This window comes from Mytilus californianus, unplaced genomic scaffold (assembly GCF_021869535.1).
Source record: "Mytilus californianus isolate M0D057914Y unplaced genomic scaffold, xbMytCali1.0.p SCAF_10, whole genome shotgun sequence".
NCBI lineage: Eukaryota > Metazoa > Mollusca > Bivalvia > Mytilida > Mytilidae > Mytilus > Mytilus californianus.
The window spans coordinates 35,125,687-35,144,844 of record NW_026262582.1 but is presented as its reverse complement, the minus strand read 5'-3'; the positions used below and the strand labels follow the sequence as shown (position 1 = coordinate 35,144,844).

General features: G+C 33.6%; 1 protein-coding gene across 1 annotated transcript in view; it reads right to left on the bottom strand.

The window, feature by feature from the left end:
- Positions 1-19,158, bottom strand: part of LOC127718005 (probable nuclear hormone receptor HR38) — a 45,104-nt gene that overhangs the window by 19,903 nt on the left and 6,043 nt on the right. Inside the window, exon 2 of the mRNA XM_052223901.1 lies at positions 15,265-15,481. The gene's annotated coding sequence lies outside the window, so the exon portion shown is untranslated. The remainder of the gene's footprint in view (positions 1-15,264; positions 15,482-19,158) is intronic.

The following is a 19,158-nucleotide window of genomic DNA, read 5'->3' as shown; positions in this document are numbered from 1 at the left end:
AAATATTTTTATGGAAAAAATTAAATTTATATCATAAACAAAACACTGATTTGACGGTCTGCCTGTGTGTTTCAAAAATGGCAGAAATAGTCTCGAACTACAACTCCACAGGAAGAAATATTACAGTATTTGTTTCAGACGGGAAAAAGTGTGGAATAGTTGTTTCAACAGGAACAGATATTATATCACTGTTTCTAATAAAACATGTCTCCAAAGGAATTTCAGTTGGAAGGAGAAAAATACTTTAGCTGTCCCTACTTCTTGATTTGTTCGTTCCTCAAATTCAACTAGTGAAGTCCTGACATGGATAATAATGTTTTTCTCAAGTTACAGACACAATAAACATGCTGATGTTTACTTTCAAAGTTTATCATTTAGACAAACAAAACAGAAATAATATGGTTTAAAGATATCACAAGTTTTTCCTTAGGGAGAAAGAGAATGCTTGAAGATAATTTGTTTGAAATGTTTTACGAACCGAAAGTACTTTAAAAAAAGCAACTGAATATAACCGCATAACCAACACACTGAGTGAAAGACTGGTTTAAAGATATCACAAGTTTTTCCTTAGGGAGACAGAGAATGCTTGAAGATAGCATACCGTATTCTGTTTGAAATGTTTTTCGAACCGAAAGTATGACTGAATTTAACCGCATAACCAACACACGGAGTGAAAGACATATGTGTCGGTATGTTACGTATTTCAAATAACCTTCTCAAGCCCTCTCCGATACAAAATAAAATTATTAAGAGGAATCTAGAACGATGAGTTGAAAAAAGACAAGCTACTTGACTGAACATTAAAATACGGAAAGACAAAACGCATGGAATTAAAAAATAAAAGACAGAAAGATATAACACCTTTGCTAAAACATAAGAGACGGTAAGAAAAACACTGATGAAAACACTGAAGAATCAACGATTGAGTAACTTAAAACCAACCAAACACCGGCAGAATTCAGGTGCTCAGGAAAGGAAAGTAGTTTCTGCATAAATAGATCCCTTGCATTCGTCGCGTAGTACATCATATGCAAATATGATGTTAAATCGAGATCGATGATACCCTGAATAAAGAAAGAACGAGAGGATTGTGGCTGCGACAAATTGAAGATATCCATGGTCGTCTTTGACACAGATGTCCAATGGTCAATCCAACGATGATGAAGTCCGTAAAACTTTTGAACTTCACGATACAAGCATCAACACTCTTTCAGGAAAATCAAGACATGTGATACAGTATCAAATGAAAAATATATACCACACTGTACAGTTGCTATGCTATTACATAGAAATAAAAAAGTTTATAATGGCAAAGTGGTGACCATCCTTTATTGTCAATGTAATTTCCCAATTGGTATCTGCTGCCTCTGTTTATGACGCAGACCAAATTGTCTGTAGTTTTGTAGCAGTGTCCTGGTTGATACAATAGAACTTACTTTTTTCAGAGTAAACGTAATAAATAACGTTTGATTAACATTGTTTGACCTAACTGTATCTGTTTTTTTTGACAAATTTGTAAACACATTCATCAAACGTTGTATAATTCAATGAGAGGATGTCATTTTTATATTCGACATAATATTCATATTACGTTATAGTATCTATGACATCGAATCTCGACAATAAGTTCATTCGAGTTTTTATCAGGACATAATAATGAAAAAAGTTAATCTACGTAGTCGCATTTCGCCTATGTATGTAAAAATGCAGATAGAAAGTAAAAGTAGCTGTTATGTATCCTTTTTGTATGTATAATTCGAAATGTCTAGACTAAATCTTTAGTTAAGTTAAAAAAATTTCAGTACAGGATTTAAATTCAGACCAAAATATAATGCCTTCATTTGTGCATCTGAAAGCACTTTCGCTTTTCTTTTTTGTTTAATAAGCAAAACACAAGAAAACCAATTGTTTTGGTCTGTTTGTGTAAGTTTACAGTTCTCTTGCATTATTTATTTTCACTACAAAATCATGTGTGGGGTATTTTTTCACTTGTTTAACAAGAAGTTTGCAGCATATGTCTTCATTATACAAACAAGTACTTATTTCAACAGGTGTTAACGTTAAGTTGAACATGTGAAATTCATTTAATTACATGGAACTACATTGTCTAGCGTAAATATTATGTTATTTCCATTGAAAGGAAAATCTTTTTATACTTATACAACGTTGATTTCACATCTTTGAAATATAAACGTGGAAACGACAAGCTGTGCCTCCTTAGCACTTGTTGATAGTTCCAACATCTAAACACGGTTGATAAAACGGTACAAGGACTTTATAAGTATCGACGTTGTCCGGTGAAAGGCACAACGTGCATTATACAGCGATGGAATTAAACATTATGATAATAAAAAATCAAATATAAGCTGCTGTTTAAGTATAAACTACTGATTAAGTATAAATGTGTGTAATATTATACACTGAAGGAAAAAATACAAATCCCTTTAGGGGGCCTCCACATTACAGCATGAACTGCATCGACTATGGCAAATATCGACTTAAGGTAATCAGGTTTGATATGAAAATCGTGACATAATTTCAGCTAAAAAGTTTGTAACTCTCTTCAAATGAGTTTTAACAATTTTCGTATCAAGTTCTCTTTTGTTGTAATTTCTAAAACGCTTAAATTTCTCGAGACATAATCAGCATGCATCTTAGGAATTTGATATTCGCGCTTTTGTTTTACAATGAAGGTGTCATGATCCTGTTAGAAAAAAGGCAGAAAATACCAATTGGACAGTGACAAAACATAAGCTCTAAAAATATGGACGAAACCATGGGAACACACACAACTGAAATTCGACGAAAAGACAAACATCAAAGACTGTTTTAAAAATGATATCGAACCATCTTATTCTATAGTGCACGTACCAATTTCATTTTCTTAGAGTTATAATGGCGAGCGACATGGGGTTTTTTGTTGTTGTGTTATTAAAAAGAATACAATTCCACGATTACCTTCCCAGTCGACGACTTCCAAGAACCTAATGGATTATTGTATAATTGGCCCTCTTCCTAAAATCTATTCTCAAAAAATATTCTTCCATATTGCTGAATATTTAAATTTTTTTCTCCAAAACCCAAAATACAGGCAAGCCAGGGTTTTGTCAAGTGTGTTGCCTGTTATGGTTGATAGCATAAACTGGTTCCAACTGGTTCCAACTAAAGTATGTTGATCTTTTTAGAAAAAAAGGACGGAAAAGGTGGTGGCTATCCAGTGTATAAAAATGAATTCTGTTATCAACAAGGAATATACAGAAGTCTTCAGTGCAAATAGGGATACAAGACTCACTCGGATAAACTGGTAATACCCACTTTCAGTGATGATATGTATCTTCTCTTTTTTAGTATTTTGCTTTGATCATCTTAAAATAAACTACGTAATCTTTATCTTATATTTTGACCACTTTGTTTACAGATTTTCAAACAAAATAAATCTTTTTTAGGTCTCAAATCTAAATATAAACCAATAAACAACCAAATTAAGGTTTAATTGTTCCCTGGTGATTATTTTTAGGATTTATTTAGTCTGATCCATGACTTGCACGGAAAATACATCAATATCGATTCTAAGAAAGACAATTATAAAAAGTGCGCATGCGTATATAGAAAACTAATCAAGGTATCGTACACGAGAGACAGAAATCTGCGTCAGTATTGGTCGCGAAAGGTATGATCAATACCGTAATGAGGAAATTAAGACGTCATTGATATGCTATATCAGAACAACTCTGACGTAAAAACAAACTACCATATATGGGAAGAATAAAGATGTTTCATCAGAGTATTTCTGATGTCAGAGGTAGTGTGACGTAACAACAAGATACCTTATATGGCAGGGGTTTATTTGCTGAAGTATTGATATTTAAGTTTAGAATTTTATCCGACATTGTGGAGATTAATCGAAAGGTTTTAAGGCCATTTGTCTCATAAATATGGCAATAATCCAAATTATTCAGCCATAAGAAAGTGTAAATCAAAGATATATCATTGGGTGGGTGGCTTGGTATATATTTTATATTTTCCTGTGGCTATAATAGTTCCACTTTTCGTTACATAATGCGATAATCAAAAATGTAAAATGACAACGTTTTGATTTTCTGCTAAAGGTATAGGGTTAATGTGGGTGTCTAGAAGATTAGGAAAGGATAATCCGAACAAACGTTTTATGCAGGGGAGGTTTTTTGGTTTGCTGGAAGGTAATGCAAATTATAGTCTCGTGTTATGATTACAGTAAATATCGTTGTACAATTTTTTTAATACTTTTTTTTGCGTGGTAAGAATTCTTTAAATGTAAAATATGAACTTTATGTAACACGAGACTTGTCTGCTTATGGTTTGCAGAAGGCCACGAAGTACACCACGCTTTTGCACCTACGTTTGGAATTGCAATGTAATTGATTATCTAGTGCTATGATATAACACATATAGTTGATCATTTGTAAAAGGCCTCTTTTTTACATGTTAGAAAACCCAACATGTACATATGAACTTCAGATTACACTAGAGTTGTTTGTATAAGGGTTGCTGAAGGCAAAAAATACATACAAAAGACCTACTAAGGGACGAAAAAACAAAAATGATCTATGGAACTAGATGCAAGGTGGGGTAAAGCTTAGATATTTAAGTGAAGTGTTTCCGTGGAATTGTTATAATATGGACCATTTTTACAAGTCCCTCTCTCAAAAAAATGGTCTCCATTTCAGTTCTGACATAATTTATGGCACACCTTTCTTAAATTGTCCGTTTATAAATTAAGAAATTATTAGGAAAATAAGGTTCCAACTCCCTAAGGCAGAGATGATCCTTTCAGTATTGTAGCTCTTCACATGTTCCTATGTTTATACCTTTTTAGCTTTCAAATATTTGGTGTTGAGCGTTATGAAGGGAAATCCAGAAAAGCTCCCCGGACGCATACTTAAAAAAAGTGTTATTTAAATTTGTTGATTTAAATCAATATCAGAAAATATCGTAACTTAAATATAAAAACTTAACAAAGACACCATCCTACACCAAGGAGCCTCCTCATGGGCTTTTTGATTATTTGATCACTTGGCTGTTTTTATAGAGATTATTTGATTACCAGACCAAATATTTTATGATTATTTGATTATTTGATAATCTAAGACTGTATTTTTGATTATTTGATTATCTTGTTAAAAAAAGTAATGAATATGTGATTATATTGGCAAAAAAATTGTGATTATGTGATTACTTGGACACCCGCATGAAGGGCCTCACCAAGACGCGCGTTTCCTCTAGATAAGACTCATCTGTGGTACTCGAATCAAATCAGTTGAAAGGCCGATTCAAATGCAAAAGCGTTTAAACTTAAAACGGTTAAGGTAATATAGGCCTGAGGGTAAAAATAAATTATTAAGCATCTTATAAACAGTAAATTTACAGAAACTGAACATTTCAGTTATATTTCATATCAGCACAAAAATCACTATCAGTGGCATCGACCCAGTGGTTGTAAACTCTCATCAGAGATATACTAGCCATTTAATTTGGTGTGCGCGTTATAAAGCGGTTAATTGCCATCTATGAGCAAGAAAATGATAAGCTTGAGACATTTTCTATATAAATATGTAAAATAAGAATATCCACAGGCCAACAGCCATGTAAAACCTGAGCAGATATTATTTTATTGAACATCTTATGTTGAAAACCTTTTGGATAACGGAGTGTGTTGTTATATCCACACTATTTGTTTGTGTAGTTGTTACTTGCAATTAAGTAAACATATTAACGTTAACGCTCGGTTGAATATCTTTTCTATTTAAAAGTGTTTCAGTTATTCGTAATAGGGGTGTGGGCAGAATTATCTGATTATTGTCATTCATGCTATATAGATATGAGAAGATGTGGTATGAGTGCCAATGAGACAACTCTCCATCCAAGTAAAAGTAAACCATTATAGGTCAATGTACGGTCTTCAACACCGAGCATTGGCTCACACCGAACAGCAAACTATAAAGGGCCCCAAACATTACTAGTGTAAAACCATTCAAACGGGAAAACCAACGGTCTAATCTATATAAATGATTTGAAGCACACAAATTCGAGATAATATCAACAAATAGATACTATGATAATAAAAACAACACCTTATAGATGTTGCGTGTCGGAACCACATTCCTTGGATAACAGATAAGCTAAATTGATGAATTGAAGCACAACGATTTGAAGTAATATCGACACATTTCTGACTATAACCGAAAAGGAAATCTACAAATCTTTCATTTGCTCCAGTTCTGATATGTCGCGCCTCAGCCTTGATTGGCCCATTTTAGAAATAAATCATTGTTTCCATAATAGTTCTGATCTAAGATTCCTTTGGATTTGCTTGATTTTCTACTTTAACCTCAAAACAAATCTTCAAAAGAAGACAATCTTGTATTTTTTTACAGGTTAAGATCTTGTTCTATTGTTTAAACGCGTCAAAGATGTGGTTTACAGTAATATCCACATTTGAAATTGATAGTTAAATTGCCAAGAAAGATATAATTGCAATTACTTCCTGATACTGTTGCACGTTGTCTACAATCATGTGACAACTTTATGGCAGTTATGGGAGGTCAATTTAAATATGTTCTCTTCCTTATATTTGAACATATTTACTTTGACTTGTATAATGATGTTTTCATTATACACACCTGTAGTTAATGAACAACCAATATATAATTTAGATTTTATGAAAACAAGGATCGGTGTCAACAGAAGAAATCCGTATGTTTGAAAGAAGGGGATGGAGTATGATTTTCAGTGAGACAATTATCCAACTATATCTAAATGACGCAGATTTAGCAACTATAGGTAACCATACGGCTTTCAAGAAAGAGCTATAGCCAGTTATAAAAGTAACCGACATGACGAAATGTGAAAAAATGCAAACAAAAAAAAACCAACAGACTGGTTTATGACAAAGCAATCAAACACAAAACTAATATGACAGACAACAACCAATGACAACCCCTGAATTACAAGCTGCTGACTTAGGGCAGCTGCACACAAACAATTTGGCTGGTTTAAACATGTTATGAGCGCTCAACCAATCCCTAATCCGGGGCAGTAGTGTTACATCACAACATAAGAACAAAATGTAGACAGTGGTATAACAGCTCAACATAAGAACAAAATGTAGACAGTGGTGTAACAGCACAACATAAAAACAAAATGTAGACAGTGGCATCACAGCACAACATAAGAACAAAATGTAGACAGTGGTATAACAGCACAACATAAGAACAAAATGTAGACAGTAGTATAGTAGCACAATATAAGAACAAAATGTAGACAGTGGTATAACAGCATAACATAAGAACAATCTATACAGACAGTAGTGTGACAACACAACAATAGAAAAAAAAACTGTAAATCAATTGGATTATTTCTGGTAAATGTATGAGCAACATTTGGAGAATCAGGACGATTTAGAGCTAGATATGGTGTATAAATGTTGCATACAAATTATCATTTTTTTACAAATTATTTTAACTTTGTACAAATTGTATTTTGTCCAAAAAGTGCTTGTACAAATTACAATTGTACAAAATTTGCTTAGAATTCACTTATAACTTGTCGAAATGTACTATTGTATTGTTTATTTGTGTATTTCTCTGTCGTGAATGTTCTTGCATTTATTTGTACTGTATTCCTGTCATGTAAGGGTGTCATTTTAGTGTTATATTTAACATTGCCATAAAAGTGCGAAGTTTGGCTAGCCACAAAACCAGGTTCAACCCGCCATATGTTTCTTTAAATGTCCTGTACCAAGTCAGAAAAATGGCAGTTGTTATCTTATAGTTCGTTTCTGTGTGTGTTGCATTGTCGTTTGTTTTTTGTTCACTTCAGTGTTTCTTTTGTTTCGTTGTTTTCCTCTTATAGTTGATGTGTTTCCCTCGGTTTTAGTTTGTAACCCGGATTTGTTTTTGTCTCAATCGATTTATCACCTTTGAACACCGGTATACTACTGTTGCCTTTATTTACTGTACAATAAATGGATTTGGTTAAAAAAGCATTGATGCACACTATAGCATTTATATCCAATGACTACAAAGTAACCCTTATTTACAAAATACATAAATTGTTCTAAATCAGTTGTTTGAGCATGTGAGAGAATTATTGGATCGGGATTTGCACAACATCTTTTTATTTTTACATCTAAGGGGGAATTTTTTGAATTCTGGAAAATTGGTAAAAAATTTATGATGAAAACTTCAGCGCATGGCTAAGGTTCAAGTTACTTTCACTGATATTTCGGTATTAACTAACTAACTAACCACCATTAGCCGTGCATGCATGGCTTACCCTCCTTAATTGGGTTAATTTTATTGTACATTTTTATGTCCCACTTAGGGGCATTATGTTTTTCGGTCTGTGTGTCCATTCGTTCGTCCGTTCGTTTGTTCGTCCGTCCATTCCTTCGTTTGTCTGTATCGCTTCAGGTTAAAGGTTGGATTAAAGTTTTTGGTCAAGGTAGTTTTTGATGAAGTTGAAGTCCAATCAACTTGAAACTTAGTACATATGTTTCCTATGATATGACCTTCCTAATTCTAATGCCAAATTAGAGTTTTTACCCCAATTTCACGGTCCACTGAACATAGGAAATGATAGTGCCCGCTTCAGGTTAAAGTTTTTGGTCAAGGTAGTTTTTGATGAAGTTGAAGTCCAATCAACTTGAAACTTGATACACATGTTTCCTAGGATATAGTCTTTCTAATTTTAATGCCAAATTAGAGGCTTGACCCCAATTTCACGATCCACTGAAAATAGAAAATGATAGTGCGAGTGGGGCATCCGTGTACTATGGACACATTCTTGTTTTATCAATTTTCTAGAATTTAAAATTATGTTTTTACATAAAAAAGTAATGCACACCCCTCCCTTCCCCTTTGTATTTACTTGAAAGAAACTCCTGACCACCAGTTTTTAAAGCCTCGTAACTACTTCAAATAGAAAAAGTTGAAGCTCAAGAATCGTTGCTGCGAATAAACATGTGTCTTTAACAGCTTTAATTTGAATTCTAGACATATATCCTGGTAAAATTCCTACAGCTGTTCCAATGCAGTACCAAAACTCAGTGGTGAACACATGATTGTGCTTTTATGTATTATTCTCTGCTAGAAGCAGAATGTTTTGGAGAAATTTGTCCTGCTGATCAACAATGCTGGCCATGTTTACACTATTCCATGAAATGAGTAAATGACCAAAAGAGTGGCCACAAACACCGGTGATATATATGTTTGACAACTTATTAAAAAAATTGACCCCAAAATAATTAAAATCAAACGTGTTCAAGAAGAGTTGAATGCAAAAATGTTTTCCTTTAGGCAATTAAGATGTATCACTGTTAAATATATTACGTATTATCCAATCGTTACTTTCATGTGTAGATATTTTGAACTGGTGTTCGTCTTTTCGTTTCTTATGGCAATAATTGTGTTGTCTGTTTTTCCCTTTTCCCCGATTATAACCTACCGAATTAGACTTATCACCGGGTTTGTACTAAAATGAGCAGCACGATGCGTGCCACATGGGGAGCAGGATCTGATTTCCCTTCCGGAGCACATGAGATCACCCCAGCTTTTGTTTGGGTTTGTGTTGCTCAGTCTTTATTTTTCTATGTTGTGTTATGTGAACAGTTGTTTGTCTGTTTGTTTTTTTCTTTATTAGCCATGGCGCTATCAGTTTATTTTCGATTTATGCGTTTGAATGTCCCTTTTGGTATCTTTCGCCTCTCTTTTTCAGATTTTGCAATGTTTTATTTGAGGCCAATAGTATGAATTGCCTCTGGTGGGCCTTTTTTCCTCTGACCAAACTAGAATTAGAAATGTTCATATTTTATATGTAAAGATCCATAGTGTTCCATTAAAATTTGGTTCGGAATAACTATGTATTCATGGAAGAAGAGTTCTTAATCGAATGATTTTCCATAAAGTTCAATGGTACAAGGAATGGGTAGGCAACATCAAACAAAGAATTTGTTAAGGGTGGCCTATGGAAAACGGCTTAAATCAACGCTACATACGTTTTACGGTAACCATCAAAAACTGGTGGATCGAGACCATGTGTCTGTGTCTCAACTCACTATCAATCTGTTTTCGAGGTCTTAGATACTTCAAGTTGATTAACTGAAAAGTCATCTACACTGTAAATTTACTTGTGATGTTCTATTCCGGATTTTAACATTTGTGTGGATTCATATGACTGGTGATACATAAAAAGCAGGAGACGTTTACCCGGTCGCGCTCCTTTTGGAATCCATGCGGTTTCCTCAGGTTGTTTTACATATTTGTTTGTTTTTATTTTGATTACGATTAAAACACAATATTGACTGCTGTCCCCATATTATTGACATTTTTACTTATTATGTCTGTTTGTTTTGTTCAATGTCAATATAATGGAATTTTATGCGACTGTCATACAAGTGAGAGGTTAGGCTAGCTGTAAAACCAGGTTTAATCCACCATTTTCTACATATGGAAATGCCTGTACCAATTCAGGAATATGACAGTTGTTTTTGTATTCTTTTGATGTGTTTGAGCTTTTGATTTTGCCATTTGATAAGGGACTTTCCGTTTTGAATTTTCCATGGAGTTCGGTATTTTTGGTATTTTACTTTTTACCTTGATGTGTATCATCTTAATGGCATCATGAAATTTTCAAAATCGGTAAACTACTGATGGTTCTAATTTAGATCATTTTCACTATGTATACCACCTAATCACCCCACAATAAATAAGGGTGGATGGGGTTTACAGAATAGAGAATAATGAGCCAATACTAAAGACAAATAGGCCAACAACCACACCTGCTTAGTTCATTTAGGTTAGCGAAGTAATTTAAGAGACGACGATAAGTTTATGTTTTTTTTTATGTTATTTATGGTTCACGTAGTCACACAGTTTTGTTGTAAATGTGCAATTTACATGTAGTCGACACATTGGCTTCGTCTGGTTATTACTGTTTTGTGTGTGAGGTTAATTAGTATGGCTTCTTTGTTTCCAGTTATTAATGGACATATTATATCCTTTGAGGGTTATTTCAAGACCATATTACTTTCTAGATGTTTTTGATAGTGGCATCATCATACTGTCCATTTTATTTTGCAATTTACCGCCAAAATAAAAATACCGTATAAATAGTTCCCAGTGAATGAGAGACATAACAATAATTACGTAAATGTCATAGATATATCTTTCATATTTTGAGGGTTATTTCAAGAACATATTACTTTCTAGATTTTTTTAAAAGTGGCATCATCATACTGTCAATTTTGTTTTGCCGTTTACCGCCAAAAAAATACCGTATGAATAGTTCCCCGTGAATGGGAGACATAATAATTACGTAAATGTCATAGATATATCTTTTATATTTTTTTGAAATTATTCTTGGTTATTAATAACCTTAAAACGCTCTATGTATAGTAATTTACAAAAATACTGCATCGTACTTAATTTATGTAACGTCTACTACTGGTTTAATGAATGGCCTATGTTTCCGCATGTCAGTCACAAAAGTGTGTAGTAGTGTAAATAATTACATATATCAAAAACAAGAAATACATAATTAATATAGTAATTTGTTAGACAAAAGTAAAGAAACTTCCGTTCTCGTACGGTTGAATGGTTTGTAGGGCGTTCTACCTTTATTTATTTCCGTTAATTTTGTAACGCTATTTTTGATTCGCTGACGTAATTTTTGTCAATCTAAGTGTGGCGTTGAAATCGTAAACGATTGGTGGTTTTATTTAGAAATATTTTTTATTGGTTAATTGAAGAAACGTACTTTAAAACTAAATTTGCATAAAATAAACAAGTCAGAGTGACATCTTATGACATATGTGTCCATCAATTGCAACTTTTTGCATAATATTATTGTGTAATTACACAGCACATATAACCACATTTTACATGGCACAACCAATCAGACAGTCCAGATGCGAAGAAGCGGAAATTCTACCAACAGTCTGCAATTATGATAGAGCTTACACATGGGAAAAACCAAGCAAAACATTATAAATCTTCATGAAAATAGGCGTTGGCATTGCAATTGTAAGACATATTTGATGACTTAGCGATAACTAATTATTCAAGTTCTTCCTCTTCACAGTTTTAGGGAAAGTTGTAATTCAATAAAAATATATTAACGGTTGTATTATGAAGACCAAATCATGAAGACTTCACAGGTGATGTTATACATATTATTTATTTCATTAATGAAACCCCCAATGCAGTCTGTCCTACGACTGTAATCCCCTATTTGGAAATGTTCCATTATAGGGCAACCGGTTATCGATATTTTTGTACAAATATACGAGGAAAACTTCCTTGCTAAAAGAATAATTATAGATATGAAGTACATAAACAGAGCCCGGTAACAGGAAGTACTAAAGCTATTGGACATGCAGTACAACAGACAATACCAACCACCAACACTCGACGACTTTGGAAACAACAACGAACAACGCATGGTTAAGATTGTCTGACTTGGTACGGCACACACTGTCGTAGGGTTAAACCAGTTTACAATCAATTATATATCAATATAAATACAGATATTGACAAATTCTGAAACCACTCTCCCATCCCTCCTTCTTCCTTCGAAAAAGGTATATATATATCTATATATGAATAAGATAATGTGGTGTGATTGCCAATGAAACAGCTATCCACCAGAGTCCATATAACGTAGAAGTAAACAAATATAGGTCACATGGAAGAAACTTTGAGACTTATTTCGCTAAGCTGACCAATTAATCATTCGTACGATTTCAACAATAGTTTATGAAAACAAAATATATATGAACACTCTTAAGTGATAACATCACTACGAAAGATATTTCTGTAATTGGTGGTTTGCAATTAGGTTTGTGTTTCATAAATGGTTGAGAACTATATCATTTTATTAACGTGATAGTGCATTTTGCCTTTATTATGCCCTTGCATGTCGGCAAATGTAGTGAGAGCATACGTATTTCACGATGATAATGTTCCTTTTTGTCTCCAATTCTAAATTTAACGCGTCAGTATAAATAAGAAGATGTGGTATGAGTACCAATAAGACAACTCTCCATCCAAGTCACAATGTGTAAAAAAGTAAACAATTATAGGTCAAAGTACGTCCTTTAACACGGAGCCTTGGCTCACACCGTACAGCAAGTTATAAGGGCCCCAAAATAACTAGTGTAAAACAATTCAAACAGGAAAACCAACGGTCTTATCTATATAAAAAAACGAGAAACAAGAAACACTTATGAACAGTATGCATTGGTTAACTTTATGTTGACTTTAAGGTAGATGGGGTGTCTATATTATAATCCATAGATTTTTTTAATAATTTGCCAAAATGTAGTTTATATCATGCTTTTTTGGAAAAAATAATAAAAAGAATGGGTCACGGGGCTTATTTTCACGCTACAGGTTGTGCAAAATTGACAGATTTTGTATAGATTATGCATGGAAAACGCAATTTTCTGCCATAAAACGAAAACTGCACCATAGAATTTTGAGATAAAATATGAGAAGATAGCTCTAATATTATACTTTCAGATAAGAAAAAGAAAAAATGGGGTCACCGGGTCCGTTTTCTTGCTACATAATAAAATAGATAAATTCCTAACACATTCTATTGTAAAAGTAACTTTATTTGAATTATCTGCCCTTACATTTGAGTTGCCTCCCCTTATGTGGCAAAGTTGGAAAAAATTGAATCAAACAAAAGTATTCTGTTTTTTGTAAAATACAACCATAAATATAATAAAACATGTCATTTTCTATATTAAAATGTAAATTCTTACACATGAATTACCCACTACTCTAAAAATTCGCACATTTTATTAACGGTCTAGACCGATTATTTTCTGGTATTTCAAAATCCAAGATGGAGGAAGACACCCTATCTACCTTAAGGGGGTTCATTTGCTGTTCGTTTCATTTTCTGGTACAAGTATATCATCTTAATTTAATGAAGAACCTGAGACGCTAACAATGCATGGGTATTGGTTGTGATAGAAGTTGTTTGATAAAAGGAGTTATACGGTAAACGCCAATGAGACAACAACCAAGCAGCACAAAACCATTAAATTAACCACAAGACATCTGGAGGTCAATACACTATTGTTTTTAAACTGTGTCCATACAATATGTAAAGCTCTTAATCGGCCGAGTTTAATCCGCAAAACGGCCAAAAAAAATTAAGACAAAAAAAAAACATGTATAGAGGTTCGTGACTTAAGATAGGTACATCAACATGTGGCGGGGTAAAATTATTTGTTGAGAGCTGAAACCTCCCCGTTTTGATCTTTATCAGCTCGTATCTCTAATAGTGTGTTACAGTAGATAACTCAAACAAAACAAAAACAGAAAAAGGTCCAAGAACAAACCAATGTTTAACAGTACTATAAACAATGCTCGTAGTTGCTGACAACAAGCTCAAATTAGTAGTTCATCTGTTACACACAAAATGTATATGTAATCGTGAAGTTCTACACTCCTATACTTTATGTACGTGGTGTACCAACATTTATTTGGAAATGTTGTTTATGTGTGTGCTATTGTAATTAAATATCTGTAAGTCTTTGTCATTTTTGCATTTAACCGGTCGAATATTTTGCAATTTTGATTTTTCTTGAAATGCAATCGCTGGCGCACTTGATTGTATTCCTTCTAATGTTAATGTATTTCGTCATACTTGTCAATCCTATTGTTTATCAAATTTGTTGACATGTGTCTTTAAAAAGTACATTCTAGTTTTACGTAAACAGGTATTAACCGTAACAACAAACACGGTATATCCGGTCTTTTCTCACATAATATAATTCTAAAAGAAAGCATTGGTTGGGTTTCTATGTCGGTGTAGCTAAGAGCAACTGTTAGAAAAATAAGGAACAATCTCAAAACATAAAACTTTCATTCAAGCATATGTTCACCCATCAACTTGCTGTTGATTTGATATAAAAGGTTCTGGACGGGGATTACAAAATAGGGAACAATGAACAAAAAATGCAACAGACAAATATCGGCAAAAAAAGAAATACATAAAGAATAGATAACAATAGATTGTTAACATATAAAGAATAGAGAATAATGGGGTGTTACAATATAAAGAATAGAGAATAATGGGAGCATAGAGAATAATGGGGAAAATAGATACAGGATAGAAAAAAATGGTCTGAAAATTAAAAAATAAAGACGTAAAAGACCTCACATCCAGACCCACATATAAGATTAAAAGCAATGGCAACATGAAAATAATTACCTAATATTGAAAGATTTTCTCCAATATGTGCTGATTTTTTTTTCTTTTTCTCATACTCCAGTACTAGTTGTAGAGGAATGAATAGAATCCTAGGTTGTTTTGAGATGTCCCCACAATAAGACTCTCCTTCAATATCGGATTCACAGAAAAAACGTCATCCTCTTTCATTCAAAAACATATATGATATTGAGTTGTTGCCAGTAAGACTTCTAGAAACCTGTAAAGATATATAAATTACGCACTGTTGATATTCATTGACGACAGGATACAATTATTAAATTATAAACTTTTCCTTTAAAAATCACGTTATATCATCTGTATATTGTCAGGAAGACACGTTTAAATGGTTAGTTTCCTTATTTTATAACTCATTAATTTCTAGTGTTTGTTTTACCTACTATTACATTGGTGAAAAGAAGTCAAAAAGAGGCGGATGATACAAAGAGGACATTCAAAACCCATGTAAGTCGAGATAAACTAACAACAACAAAAAAATGACGTAAGACAAACACGTCTAACCCCACCAAAAACCGGAAGTGATCTCAAGTGCTAAGGAAGGGTAAGCAAATCCTATTAAAAGATGATATGGGACATATAACATCAGTCGAAGAAGACAAACAAAACTAAGACAAAAATAAAAAAGTTGAAAAGACAAAAGACAGTCCACAAAACACTTCACAGAAAACTAAGGGAGCTACCATTTGATTTTTATGGGGGGGGGGGGGGGGGGGGGGGGGGGGTTGGGGGGTGGGGGGGGGGGGGGGGGGGCTAGGATGAAAAATTTTGTCCTGCATTTTTTTTTAGTTGTAATCTCTGTCCTACCTTTTTATTTTTCACTCTATTCGGTCCTGCCTTTTTTTTTATTAGTTTATCCTGACTTTTTTTACATAAATTGTCATCCTGCCTTTATTTTTTGCCAAGTTGCTCATCCTGCTTTTTTTTTACCTCAAAACTCCTGTCCTGCCTTTTTTTTCAAATTTCATCCTAGCCTTCCCCCCCCCCCCCCCTAAAAATAAAATGGTAGCTCCCTAAAGTTCAAACAACATTAACTCCACCTTGTCAAACATCGGTGTACTCGTTTTTTTTTTCCGGAAGTGTAAACATTTATCAAAGATACCATCTTATTTGGTACGCCAGACTCACGTTTCGTCTATATAAGACTCACCAGTGGCGCTCAAATTCAAACAGTTGGATGGGAAAATCAAATACGACGTTCAAGAGCATTGAAAACAAAATATTTTGAAAAGGTGTGACAAAGCGTTTCCTGGTTTCCTGCTCCACTAGTAGCAACCTTTGTGTTGATCATGCACTAAGTCAGTGTAAATCTCATTCGTTGGCGGTATACACGCTGAAAGATGGACAAGCTTGTGACTACGACCCATGGACTAAATCCGCAACCAATGGGCATGTCCGCTACACCAAAAAGATACACATGGGATACATAACATCAGTCGAAGAGTCTTATATAGACGAAACAGAACTATTCCAAAACAGTCAATTAAATACTGGTTGAATTCGTAAAACTTTCGAAGCAATGGCATGTAAATGAACTCATCATAGATACCAGGATTGAAATTTTGTATTTGCGCCAGACGCGCGTTTCGTCTAAAAAAGACTCATCAGTGATGCTCGAATCAAAAAAAGATAAAAAGGCCAAATAAAGTACGAAGTTGAAGAGCATTGAGGACCAAAAATTCCTAAAAGTTTTGCCAAATACAGCTAAGGTAATCTATTATTCCTGAGGTAGAAAAGCCTTAGCATTTCAAAAATCCAAAGTTTTGTAAACAGTTGATTTATAATTATGACCATATCAATGACAATTCATGTCAACACAGAAGTGCTGACTACTGGGCTGGTGATACCCTCGGGGAATTAAAACTCCACCAGCAATGGCATCGACCCAGTGGTTGTAAATAAACTCATCATAGATACCAGGATTGAAATTTTGTATTTGCGCCAGACGCGCGTTTCGTCTAAAAAAGACTCATCAGTGACGCTCGAATCAAAGAAATAAGTTAAAAAGGCCAAATAAAAAAGTTAAAAAGGCCATTTAAAACCACAATCAGCAATGCTTGATGAATGAAAAATCTTGATGGAATCATAAACCAGTGAAAGGTATATATCCTGCACATGCAGGTTCTCATTGAAACAATTACAATTCATTTTGTATTTACCTTTTAATCATGCCTTCATTAACCATGCAACAACATAGTACACAAGAGAGTTTACTGAATTATTATAGTACGTGTTGCGTTTCGAGTCATTCATTAATAAAGCCTTAATGCATATGAGGGTACCCAAATTGCACCTATTTTGACAGTTTTTTCACCTATATTTATGATCCAGACATAAGTTTCAATTCTGTGTTTACTTTGTAGATGTATCCTTATTTACTATATAGCTCCATCAATTTAATTTTGAATCCATATTGAATCATAGAAAAATGGGTTTGAACAGACCTCCAAACGATCCATGATTCTGTAATGAGGAGTACCCAAATTGCATCCATGCTTAAATTCAAATCCTTAAAAATCAAATAACATATGTTTTGTTTAATTTCTTCAAATATTTAGAACAATTTGATATTAGTACATGCTTACTATTCATTTCTTAAGAAATGGATGCTCGTAACATATTTTATTTGCTCATTTTTAAAAGTGAATACTTCATGTGTTGATATTTACTGTGAACGTTTTGTGAATATTTGAATATATTTACCTATTTGACAGACGTGCATAATGTCAAATAATAAAAAAATACTAATTGTTTAGTCCTTAAGAAAACTTGTAAGATTTTCGCTGCTATTTTTGCTAGATAGGTGCAATTTGGGTACTGTGACGTTAAAATATTTCCGTTTAACATACAACTTGACATTAAACATCAAAAATTTATCAATCAGTGAGTATGAAATACATTTTATATGATAATCAATTGTTTCCAAACTATTGCCCGAGTTTCCTGCATGAATAATATATAGAAAAAGCTTCGAATACAGCACGTATATATAGTATTTTTAAAGGTGTGCATGCCTTATTCAGTTTTTTTGTTTGTAATATGAGAGTTCGACAAATTAAACAGATGACTATTTACATGTATTTACAAATATACATATATTCTAATAAAACATACTTTTTTTTATAAATTGTGCGTGTCAATCTAGTACAACACAAGGGGCTCCAGTAGGGCACCCCTCTCCATTTAGGTCATAAGGTAACCAGGTCGCTATCAAGCAAACTTTATGGCTCTAAACTGATCTGATTCTCAAATTTAAAAACAAAAATTAAAGGTCACATGTCCTTTTAAATGGACGTCAGGTCGCAAAATCACCCGCGCCCCGCTCCCTTCCAAGGTCGCAGGTCGGATTTGACCGTGTTGGAACAACACTCAGATTTCAGATTCATACAATATTCATTTGAATGCTAAAGGTGCGTTAAGAAACAACCAATCATCAGTCAAACATGAGACGGTCACTTTATTCCTAGATACGGTTGATTGATTTCATCAAGTAGGTTAATCATACATCAACTAATCCTTCCATTGTCACGCCGTATAGCAGTATTAAGTTAAACCGTCCGTCATCGTTTTAAAATTAGAAAACGCCTACAAGGTATTGTACAAATTTTCTCGTTCACTTTATACAAGCTGATATAAAAGTTAAGTGCAACATACCTGCCGACGCACCACTTCTAGGGGAAGACTCCCTCTTTTTTAAATACAAATTTGAATTCCCAAATTTTGGACCTGAGAAAGAGGTCAAAATCTCCCCCTCAGACACTAAAAACCCCTATTTAAGCCCCTTTCGTCATTTGAGCTTCATATAATATTACAAAAACAATGCGTATTTGCATAGTAAGACATTTAATATCACATATTAAAAGATGTGGTATGATTGCC